The following is a 12,991-nucleotide window of genomic DNA, read 5'->3' on the forward strand; positions in this document are numbered from 1 at the left end:
CAATGTGCTAGGCACTGTTAAACCATTTTTTTTTACAAATTTTCTCTCATTTGATCTTCACCACAGCCCTAAGAGGTAAGTACTATAATTATTCTCATTTTACAGGTGAAGAAACTCATGCAAACAGAAGTTAAGTGACTGAATCACAGAACTAGGAAATAACCGAGGCCTGATTTGAACTCAGGTCTTCCTGACTAGACCAAGTGATATATCTATATCTATATCTATATCTATATCTATATCTATATCTATATCTATATCTATATCTATATCTATATCTATATCTATATCTATATCTATATCTATATCTATATCTATATCTATATCTATATCTATATCTATATCTATATCTATATCTATCTATCATCTATCTATCTATCTATCTATCTATCTATCTATCTATCTATCTATCTATCTATCTATCTATCTACTGAGTCACCAGATGCCTTGTTGAGTCTCTATCTCATGGGACAGTTGTGAGAAAAGTATCTTAGAAACTGTAAAATGCTATGGACATAAGAACTACCATTGTTTTATAATGCTTTCAATCATGAACACCAGTCAGATGTTTGGTTCTGTAACCTGTTTTCCTCCTATCCACTCATAGCCTTTAGCTCTGTCTAGGTGGTCACATTCCATTCATGAATCAATCCCTTCCCCTCCCCCATTCCACTACAAACTCCTTTGTTTTTCCTTCAATTATTAATTTTTAATGTTGCTGCTCAGGCTTCCTGTGTGTCCACTCAATATTACTCCAGTAAACTCCTGCTTCAGGGAAAATTACAAGGGGAAATACATTAGGCAAGTCTTAGTTGAAAATAAGAAAACAACAGCTTGAAAATGAGATTTCTCCCAGATCACAAAGGAACCTTTCTAAGGAAATAGAGCTTAACGAAACAGCATATGCCCGAGAGAGAGAGATGGGGAGATACCTTCACAGTGAATAATGTAGAATTAAGGAAGTCTCTTGGTTCTTCTGTCAGTTCCAAGTCAGAGAAGGGAAAGGAAATAAAGGGAGAAAGCATTTAGTAAACACTGCTGTGTGCCAGGAACTGTACTAAGCTTTTTACAAATATCTAATTTGATCAATGAGAAGTAGATGTCATTATCACCCCCATTTTGTAGCTGGGGAAATGGAGGCAGACAGAAGTGAAGTAACTTGCCCAGAGTCATTCAGCTAGTAAGAATCAGAGGCCTGATTCCAGGCCCAGTACAATATCCACTGCAATTATAAAATCTGATAACGAAGGGCAGCTAGGTGGCGCAGTGGAGGGAGCACCGGCCCTGGAGTCAGGAGTATATGGGTTCAAATCCAGCCTCAGACACTTTTAACACTTGCTGGCTGTGTGACCCTGGGCAAGTCACTTAACCCCAATTGCCTCACTAAAAAAAAAATCTGATAACCAGTCATTTCAATAAATTAAAAGGATAGCTTTTCCCAGAAAAAAAAAAAAACTCTTTTCAAATAAACCAAGGAAATCCAGTCATTTTGAGATTTATCAAAGAAGAAAAGACTCATGAAATTTAGCAAATAACAACAAAATAAGGAGAGGAGAAGGAAAGAAATATAGTATCCAAATAACCTAGAAATTTCCACTGGGATGATGAAAATGAACTCTAAATAATCAAGTCACTAATTCAAGTTTGTTATTTGTTATGAAACATGACACCCATGTACAGGAGCCTTATCATTCTTCCCAAGGAGGTGGGGAGCAGGGGATTATACCCACAGGACCACTTTGCTGCACCCTCTCAGATGAGGTTGTTGTCTAAAAAAATCTGAGACCATTTTTCACCAGCTTTCTGTTCTTCCCTCCTTATCTCATAGCTCCTCAATAATAGCCTCCACTTTTTTTCCTTTACTCCAGTCTCTGATGAAGATGCTACTCCTCTTCAAAGCCAACTAACTCTATCAATATACTTGACCCCCACCTCCTCACATCATCTCAAGCAGATTACTATTCACTATTATTCTTTGTCTTTTTTTAATCCTCTATCTCTCCCTCTAAACTGGTTCTTTCTCTGCTGCCTACAAACATGCCCAAGTCTCCTGTATCCAATCAATCAATTCCAGTCATCTTGAATTTTGTTTTGTCACTGGACTTCAATGACTCTGGAAGAAACACTGAGGCTGACAACTTTATACAACTCTGCTTCAGTTAAATCCAATTCATGCGAGAGTCAAAACATCACTTCGCAATGGTCCTCTGAAAATGAAGAATAAACAATGACAACCATTTATCAAGTACCTACTTTGTGCAGACAACAACAACAACAAACATTTATAATGTGCCTACTGTGTGCTAGGCACAGTCTTGAGTGCTGGGGATGTAAAACAAGGCAAAAGATAGTCACAGTCTCAAGGATTTCATGATCTAATATAATATCCTAAAGAGAGAAAAAACACCTCTCACCAGATTCCACTATTCCTGCTGGCAATGATCTTATATCTCTCTCTCCCCTTTCCCCACTCAATTCCTTGGAAAGCAGTCTGTCTTCAGCACCTTACTCATCCCCCATCTCCAAACAGTTGCAAAATCTTGTCATTTATCTCTCCACAATATGTTTCATATAGTGTCCCTCTCTGTTTACATTGCCACCCTCCTATTTTTAGACCCTCCATATCCCTTCCCTGGAGTCAGAAAGACCTGAGTTCAAATCTAGCCCCAAATACTTATGAACTGTGTAATCCTGGCCAAGTCACTTAACCCTGTCTGCCTCAGTCTCCTCACATGTAAAATGAGCCGTAGAAGGAAATGGCAAACCACTCCAGTGTCTTTGCCAAGAAAATCCCAAATGGGTTCACAAAGAGTTGGACACAACTGAAATGTATGAATAAAAGCAACATTGTGAAAAAAATGTTCAACATGGGCAAGATAATACATGTTGTAGTGGAGAAGACTGTAAAAAGGTCACTAATTTTTCATTTCAAGGCTATACTAAAACTATTATCAGCAGTCCATGTGAACCTATAAGACCTAGGAATGTTCATTATACTGTATAACATCCACCCAAAATGTTTTAGTGATATTTTTTCCTCCCAGTGGGCTTGTCCTCATTGAGAGAGTGATTAACTCTGAAAATATATTTATATGCTGAGAACAAAATTGTTCCAGAATTACAAAATTCCCAAAAGGAGATGCAATACTGCAACATTGCTTGGCACAATGCCACAAATCATAAAATGTTAAGAAATTTATACAAGAGATGGAAGTAATAAAGATGCTTAAATGGCCTGGGAACTCACCTGATTTAAACTTCTTTGAAAACCCACATGCTAAAAGCAAGGCTAGACTTTGAAAAATAGACTGTTTGCCAAGTCCCACTTAATATCCAATGTGATAAAAGGAGGCTTCATAATAAATAATTAAAATCTATGCATGAAAATATTGTGGAATCAAAATCATGTAAAATAAGTGATTTCAGCAAGAAAGGCTATAACACCCATAATATATAACAAATTAAAAGATTTTTTCATGTAAAAAGTTATACAATTTATTAAATGTCAGTAAATTTAATTATTTTATCTTCTCCCAAAGTATTTTACATACCATTGTATTATTAAATATAAACCATATTTTATGTTTATTCAATATAAATCACAGATTATTCAATATAAATGCTTGGCATTTAAAGGTCATAACATGGTACCTTCTCTCATTCCTTTGCAAAGGTGGGAGGCAGGGGTAGCATTAGATTGTTTCAATGTATCATGGTTTTGCTGAATATTTTCCTTTTTTCATCTTTTAAAAAAATTCTTTGCCAAGATGGCTCTCTCATAGAAGGAAAAGGATGGGGTAGAGCAAAAAATCCAGGATATAAATCGTTCCCCACACCTAAGCATCTTCTCTTGTCTCCATGCTTTTGAAATGGCTGGCCTCCATGCCTGGAATGAACCCTCTCCTCACTTCTTCTGCCTCTTGGACAACTTGGTTGCTTTCAAGATTCAGCTTAAATGCCAACTTCTACATGAATCTTTTCCTGATGCCCCCAGTTTCTCATGCCCTCTCACCCCAAACCATCTTATATTCATTTTCATATACAATCTGTATATATTTATATAGGCACATACTGTCTCTCTAGAAAGTAAGGTCCTTCGGAGCAATCTTTCATTTTTGTTTTCTATACCCAAACCTGATCATAGTAGCACATAGTAGGCCCTTAATAAAATTCTACTTGATGGAAGAAAAGCCCAAACAATAGATGGCTCCCAGAGCTGCTCAGCAAGGGCCCTTTTTCATCAAGAGGTTACTTCAGCATGGCTCCTGGATGCCTAAGAGACTACAATTGACTTCTTTTGGTAATTACCAACCCAATTGCGTTCTAGTGGTGTTAAGAATCACCCCACCTCCCTCCATCCTCTAATCTCGTGGGCTCACCCAATCCAAATAAAAATTGTTTATACCAACATCGAGTCAAAAAGCTCTTTTAGGACTATCACAGTTCAAGTCTGTACCTTAGAGAAGACACAGGAAACAGCCAGATCCCTTAGAGAAAGAGTTGGGGGCTGCTGAATGCCAGCCTGAAGTTTTGGGTATCAACTCTTTAGCTACAAATTAATCCTCCAAGTTCCATACCACTAACACGTACCTGTGCTGGGATATTAGGCTCAGCTGGGCAATTCCTCAATTGTTATAAGAAACCAACCAAGTTTAAATCTGTGAGGGAGTCAATACTGACAGCAGTGCTGAGAGGCAGTTCATAGATGTGAACGGAATAAATGATCTCCATGGTTCTTTCCAGTTCTAATGTCCTAGGAGTCTGGCCTCACATTAGGAAAGGGACCATGGCCATTTGTAATGCAAAAATTGGGCACATTTGACTTTGATATGTAAGGAATGATGCTTTACTTAAACTTAAATTAAATGAACTTATATTCATTAAGCACATTGCCACTAGACAGATAGCAGAAGATAGCTTGGAAGTATTCTGTGCTATGAAAAATTTACTTACCTATAATTAACTGACACTACAGATAATTTTATTTTAAGTGTATGCATACATACAACACCACACTCAACTCTACAAAGCCCAATTCAATGAAATAAACAATAAACAAGTACTGAAGCAATAAGTGACAGGGATACACACACACACACACACACACACACACACACACACACACACACACATATATATATATATATATATATATATATATATATATATATATATATAGAGAGAGAGAGAGAGAGAGAGAGAGAGAGAGAGAGAGAGAGAGAGAGAGAGAGAGAGAATTTAAATTACCTCTGCCTTAAAGGGGCTTATATATGTCTGTAATAATAACCGATATCTACATAGTGCTTTAAAGTTCACAAATATTTTTGCAAATATCTCATATGAACCTCAAGGTAAGCAGTTTGAAGAGTATACTTTTCTAAAAATTATAATCACTTCTTCCCCCAAAGGGCATTGGGACACAGTACCCTTTCTCCACTAAGGGGCCCCTTTCCTCTAGAACTATTATCATGGGGACCAGACCAAGTTTGGTACTTCAGGGAAGTCCAGCTTCTAAAGAGAAGGGTTAGTCTCCTATTGGTTTCCTTTTTGGCTAGTGACAGACATATCTACCTCAGGAACCTAGGGTAAAATTACTGAAGACTTAGATTTGTCTCCTGTATAGGTTCTACCCAAAAGGGTGGAGTATAAAGGTAATCAATGTACAATGTAAATAAAATACGGGATGTATTTATTTCCTACACACTTAAATAAATGCTATACACATAAAGTTCTAGACAGTTCATATTGAGAGGAACTTAAAACAAGATTCAGAAACAAAATTACTAGTAAACGCTGCCAGAAAGTTGAAACTTAAACGTCAGAATGTGAAACAGTATGCAAAACTGCTGAATATGTATTGTTCCATTTCACCTCAGTTCTGCATTGTCCAAACAACTCCAGGCAAGCCAAGTCAGAGTTTAGGCTTGGCTTCTTGTAGATTGCTGTCTTCTCCAACGCAAAACTCCTCTGGCCATGAGTCAACTTTAATTAAAAGATCCAGGATATTCAGCTTCTGGAACTCATGAGGCTGCCATCAAGGATTGTTTTTAAGTTACCGAGCATCAGGTAAAGAAACAGTAGAAAGGCAACTGGAGCCCAGGGTTTAATTTCACCTAGGTAAGTCTTGAAGTTATGTGTGTGTGTGTGTGTGGGGGGGGGAATGGAGTGAAGGTGACCAGCACCTGCCTTTACCACTCCAGAGAGAGGAAAACAAAGGGTATTCATGTACTCCGTGGCCAGAACGGAAAACATACAACTGAGAGCAGGCCAATCCCATTTAAGTCTACAGAGTCACTATTTCTTCCTGTTCAATGGCCAATGAGGGGATTGTTTTATCCCAGTGTAAGTGGCCAGGGACTTTATCAGCAAGCAAGAAAACTCTGTGAAATCTCTGTGCCACCTCTGGTTATACATTATTTTGCATTTTGTCTCTCTACTCACTTCCCTTTGCACAGATAATTGAGAGCTATATATAAAAGTTACTATTTCCTTAGAAAAAGAAATTTTATTAAGATATTGAACCACTCAACTTCTAGCATGTATTTATAGGTATTATGAAACCCTACTATTTGATTTATTTAAAACTATGTTGCATTCAAATCCCATCTGTATCCAGCAGATTGAACTTTAGGCTACCACAAAGCAAAATTCTTTCAAAGAAAAGAAAAAACACATTTCATTAGTCGGTGATATCTAAAGTTCTTCTCAGTGACTTGCTAATTCATCTTCACATTCAATAAGTTTATTTCTGTTGCCCCTATCTATTTCACTAATCAACAATTTGGCTATAGGCTAAGATAACTTCATGAGAACATTAAATATACTCTCTGCAGAGAGTAATTTGAATAGCAGTGGCAAGCATTTATATAAGCACTTTAAGGTTTGCAAAGCATTTTTTCAGGTGCTACCTCATTTGGTCCTCAAAACAATCTTGTGAGGCAGATTGTTATTATCTCTATTTTAAAGATGAAGAAACTGATTCTGAGAAAAGCTAATTGACTTGCCCAGCATCACACTTGTATTTAATGGCGGAAGCAGGATTTAAACAGGATTTTAACTTCCTGAGTTCTAGTCCAGGACTCTGTCCACTGTGGTACCCAGCTAACGAGACAAAGATATATATTTTTCTAGAAATAAAACTAAAGGACTCATGACTTTAAGCAAAAAGAAAACCAAACCCATACCATTATAAAATTTATTCATAGGAATTATAGTGTTAGATTTCATTGCTCACTTTGAGGATTATTGGCAATGTTGGCAGCTAGATTAATTTGCTGTTCAATAATAAGACAAGCATAAACTTGATTAAATTAATAGGTGCACTGGGTTCTTTAGTCTCTGCTGCCTCTAAGTAGTACTTTTAGGATGACAAGAAGCTAGTTCTGACAGCAAAGGTTCTCTTAATATGTAAGAAGCTCAAGCAGCGAAGAGCTCTTGAGACTTGGATATCCTCAAGAGATTATCTATAATTATGATGTTGCACCCACAGACAGAAAGAAGAGGATATTTCTAGCAAACAAAAACTTTCCACTAAGCCCTATAGTACACGTGCTGCAGTTACTGCTGGGAAAAAGAAATTAGTCAATGGTGACAATGTTCTGGTGTTCAGCACCAGGACTGGGTCTTACAGTAGAATGTAGAATCCTACAGATTATAATTTAAAGCAGATATTCATAACCTTTTTTGTTTATTAGAGCCAAGATATTTGGTGATGCCTATGGACTCTTCAAAATACTATTCATAAATACATAATATAAAACACATAGGACTATGAAGGAAGCCTGTTATATTGAAACACAGTCACCAACATTGTTTTAAAAAAGATTATGGACCCCACAGTTAAGAAAACCTAGAGGAAAATAAAGGAAGATGTTGATAACCAACCAATCTTTCCCTACCCACTGGTAAATGCCAAGAATTCCATTTTTAGCCCAAATGTTTCATAATATTCACAGGGTGATCAATTTAAAACTGTAGGGGACATCAGAGGCCAACTAGCCCAACTACCTCTTCTTACATATTAGGAAACTGAGGCCAAGAAATATCAAATGACTTGACTAAGGTCACAAGTTGTATGTAAGAACTCTAGGTTTTGAATCCAGTTCTAATTCTAGGTCCAACACTCTTTTCTCTTCAATATTCTTTTTTTTTTTTTTTGGTGAGGAAATTGGGGTTAAGTGACTTGCCCAGGGTCACACAGCTAGTAAGTGTTAAGTGTCTGAGGCCATATTTGAACTCAGGTACTCCTGACTCCAGGACCGGTGCTCTATCCACTGTGCCATCTAGCTGCCCCTTCTCTTCAATATTCTAAAGGAGTAAATATCAAAAATGGTAACAGTTGGAATCATTCTTTGCAACTCAGAGTGAAAGATATGAATAAAGGCTTTTTATATTCTCTCTCTTTTTTGGGGGGGGGTGAGGCAATTGGGGTTAAGTGACTTGCCTAGGGTCACACAGCTAGTAATTGTTAAGTGTCGGAGACCGGATTTGAACTCAGGTCCTTCTGAATCCAGGGCCGGTGCTCTATCCACTGTGCCACCTAGCTGCCCCATAAAGGCTTTTTATAGAAGGGGTGGGAGGTTCTATCTCAAAAGCACTGGGGCAAATAGGGGAGCAAGTGGGCTTCTATAAAGGAGAGAAAAGAACACAAAACAAGGAAGTTGGCATACTCATTACAAACTGGGCCAACTTCACAATTTTGCTTAAGACAAGTCCTGTTTATAATTTCTCTCTTCTTTTTTTCACTTAGCTAAAAAGATGCATATATACAATGATTGATATGTATACTCCCTGCATATATTGATTATGCTATGTAATCATTTCAGTCAGTCAAAAGCAATTTATTAAGCACTTACTATGTGTCAGGCACTGTGCTAAGCATTGAGGATACAAAGAAAGGCAAATAAATATTTCTATTGTACTTGCAAGTTTTTTCTCCAGTTTTATTAAAATGTGTTTATGATTCACAGATGAGTCATAAAGAGAGTTCCAAAGTTAATTAAATCTGAAGGCCATGTATAATGTGAGCCTCCTGCAAGGAAAAAAATTCTCATTAATTTTTTTCAATATAAAACCTAATAAATGGAAAACTCAATTTATAATTTGCCTTTATGGGTTTTCCACTCTTCACACAACTGGCCAATTCCTTATAATCTAACAAGTGGATTTTTGTAAACAATCACATTTTTTTAATGCACAGAGCTTTCTTTTTAAAAAGCAACTCTGGAAGATGGCAGAGAGAAGCCAGCTAGTGGTCTGAGCTCTCCTTCTGTTCCCTCAAAAAGAACATTAAATCAAGTCTCTGGATGGATTCTGAAACTACATAACCTGCAAAGAGACAGAGTGACACATTCGTCCAACCAGAGATAATTTAGAAGGCTTCAGGAAGTGTCATTCTCACTCAGGCAAAAGGGAGGCACAGTGCACCACAGCGCAGTGGGGCTGGGGCAAGTCAGCAGGAAGCTGTGGGCCACAGCTGAGCAACTAAGGCCCCTGGATCCCGATTCAACAAGCTGGTGGTGCAGCAGGACAGTGGCAAAACCCACCTGTACCAGTCAAGAGGACAGGTTGCCAGCTAGAAGGCTACCCACAGGATAGGCGCGACCAGGCCTACCAATCCCAGCATGTGCCACCCTAAAGCCCAGGGCAGTGAGAAATCCATAAGCCATAGAGGCCTCAGTGTAGAAAGCCAAGGACACAGCCCCTATACTCCAGCACAAGAAGCTTGAAACAGGGACCCTGGTGACTCCAGAGAGCAGACCTCAACTTAAAAAAAAAAGCTGCAATATGAGTAAGAAACAAAAAAGAACTCTTACCATTGAGAGCTTCTGTATCTAACACAGAAGAGGCAAACCCAAACTCAGATGAGGACAATACTCTCAAATTGCCTACATGTGAAGCCTCAAGAGGGAAGATGAATTGGTCTCAAGAACAAAAAGCCTTCTTGGAAGAACTCAAAAAGGATTTTAAAAATCAATTGAGAGGGCAGCTAGGTGGCACAGTGCCAGAGCACCAGCCCTGGAGTCAGGAGTACCTGAGTTCAAATCTGGCCTCAGACACTTAACACTTACTAGCTGTGTGACTCTGGGCAAGTCACTTAACCCCAATTGCCTCACCCCAAAAAAATCAATGAGAGAAATAGGGAGTGAAATTAATGCAACACAAGAAAATTATGAAAAAAGAACCAGCAACTTGGAAAAGGAAGCACAAAGACTGACTGAAGAAAACAATTCCTTAAAAAATTCATTTGGCCAAATGGAAAAAAGTGCATAATCTCACTAGAGAAAATAATGCCTTAAAAATTAAAATTGGGCAGTTGGAAGATAATGACTCGATGAGACAATAGGAATTAGTCAAGCAGAATCAAAAGAATGAAAAAAAATAGAAGATAATGTAAAATACGTTATTGGAAAGACAACTTACCTGGAAAACAGATGCAAGAGAGACAATTTGACAATAATTGGACTGCCTGAAAGCCATGATCAGAAAAAGAGTCTAGACACCATATTCCAAGAAATTATTGAGGAGAACTGCCCTGATATATAGAATCAGAGGATAAAATCATCATTGAAGGAATCCACTGATCACCTCCTGAAAGAGACCCCAAAAGGAAAACTCCAAGGAATATTGTGGCCAAATTCCAGAATTATCAGGTGAAGGAGAAAATACTCCAAGCAGCCAGAAAGAAGCAATTTAAATATCATGGAGCTACAGTCAGGATTGCTCAGGACTTGGCAGCTTCAACATTAAAGGATCACAAGCCTTGGAATATGATATTCTGGAAGGCAAAAGAGCTTGGATTGCAGCCAAGAATCTATTACCCAGCAAAACTGTTCATTCTCTTTCAGGGGAAAAGATGGACATTCAATGAAATTGGGGACTTTCAATGCTTCCTGATGAAAAGACCAGAACTGAATAGAAAATTCGATCTTAATATACAAGACTCAAGAGAAGTTTAAAAAGGTAAACAGGGGGAAAAAGTTACTCAATAAGGTTAAACTATTTACATCCTTAAATGGGAAAATAATATTTATAACTCTTGAGAAGTGTATATGTATTTGGGCAGACAGAAGGATTATACGCAGAGGATATAAATATAAATTGTCTTTGATGTGATGATATAAAGAAAATTAAGGGGTTAAAAAGGCAGTTTATGGGGAGAAGAGGAAAGGGGAGATGGAATGGGGTGAATTACATCATATGAAGAGGTGAAAAAAAACTATTACAATACAGGGAAAGAAGGGAGGGGTGAACATTGTTTCAACCCTACTCTCATTAGATTTGATTCAAAGAGGGAATAACATATATGTTCATTGGGATAAAGAAACTTAGCTCATTCTTTTGGGAAGCAAAAGGGGAAGGGAAAGGGGGGATTGATAGAAGGGAGGACAAAAGCAAGGGAGAAAAGGGTAAAGAAAAGAGAGGGGTGTGATAAAAAGGGTGGACAGATTGGGGGAGGCAGGGGTAAGAAGCAAAACGTCTGTGAGGAAGAATAGGGCAAAAGAGGAGGGGGAAGTACAACGGGGGTAAATGGAATGGAGGGGAATAGACAGTAATAATAACTGTGAATGTGAATGGGATGAACTCTGTCATAAAATGGAAGTGTATTGCAGAGTGGATTAAAAACCAGAATCCTACAATATGCTGCTTACAAGAAACACATTTGAAGCAGAGAGATACACACAGAGTAAAGGTAAAAGGCTGGAGCAGAATATATTATGCTTCAGCTAAAGTAAAAAAAAGCAAGGGTAGCAATCCTAATCTCAGACATAGCAAAGGCAAAAATAGATCTAATTAAAAGAGACAAGGAAGGAAACTACATCTTGCTAAAAGGTACTATAGATAATGAAGTAATATCAATATTAAACATGTATGTGCCAAGTGGTATAGCATCCAAATTCCAAGAGACATTACAAGAATTCTTAGAGTTACAAGAGGAAATAGACAGTAATACTATACTAGTGGGGTATCTGAATCTTCCCCTCTCAGAACTACATAAATCTAGCCACAAAATAAATAAGAAAGAAGTAAAAGAGGTGAATAGAATGTTAGTAAAGTTAGACATGATAGATGTTTAAAGAAAATTGAATGGGGATAGAAAGGAATATACCTTTTTCTTAGCAGTACATGGCACATTTTCAAAAATTGACCATGTATTATGGCACAAAAACCTCAGTCAAATGTAGAAAGGCAGAAATAGTAAATGCATCCTTCTAAGATCATGATGCAATAAAAATTACATGTAATAAAGAGCCATGGAAAGGTAAACTGAAAATCAATTGAAAACTAAAGTATTTCATTCTAAAGAATGACTGGGTTAAACAACAAATCATAGAAACAATCAATAACTTTATCAAAGAGAATGAGAATAATGAGACAACATACCAAAATCTATGGGATGCAGCCAATGCAGTGCTTAGGGGAAATTTTATATTTCTAATTGCTTACATGAATAAAAAAGAGAAAGAGGAGATCAATGAATTAAAAAGACAGAAAAAGAACAAATTAAAAATCCCCAATTAAATACTAAATTAGAAATCCTGGAAATTGCAGGAGAAATTAATAAAATTGAAAGCAAGAAAACTATGGAATTAATCAAAACTAAGCTGGTTTTATGAAAAAAAATAAAATAGATAAACCATTGGTTAATTTGCTTTAAAAAAAGAAAGAAGAAAACCAAATTACCAGTATTGAAAATGAAAGGGGTGATTTTACCACCAATGAAATGGAAATTAAAGCAATAATTAGGAATTATTTTGCCCAAATGTATGCCAATAAATTTGACAATCTAAATGAAATGGATAAATATTTACAAAAATACAAACTGCCTAGGCTAACTGAAGAGGAAATAAAATCCTTAAATAAGCCCATATTAGAAAAAGAAATTGAACAAGCAATTAATGAACTCCCTAAGAAAAAATCCCCAGGGCCAGATGGGTTTACAAGTGAATTCTACCAAACATTTAAAGAACAATTAGTTCTACCAAATTTG

The 12,991-nt window shown here is 37.1% G+C and overlaps 1 protein-coding gene across 4 annotated transcripts in view; it reads right to left on the reverse strand.

Moving 5' to 3' along the window:
• Nucleotides 1-12,991, reverse strand: part of RGS6 (regulator of G protein signaling 6) — a 717,500-nt gene that overhangs the window by 526,400 nt on the left and 178,109 nt on the right. The gene's annotated exons all lie outside the window — the stretch shown is intronic.

The sequence above is a fragment of the Dromiciops gliroides genome, chromosome 2 (genome assembly GCF_019393635.1).
Source record: "Dromiciops gliroides isolate mDroGli1 chromosome 2, mDroGli1.pri, whole genome shotgun sequence".
NCBI lineage: Eukaryota > Metazoa > Chordata > Mammalia > Microbiotheria > Microbiotheriidae > Dromiciops > Dromiciops gliroides.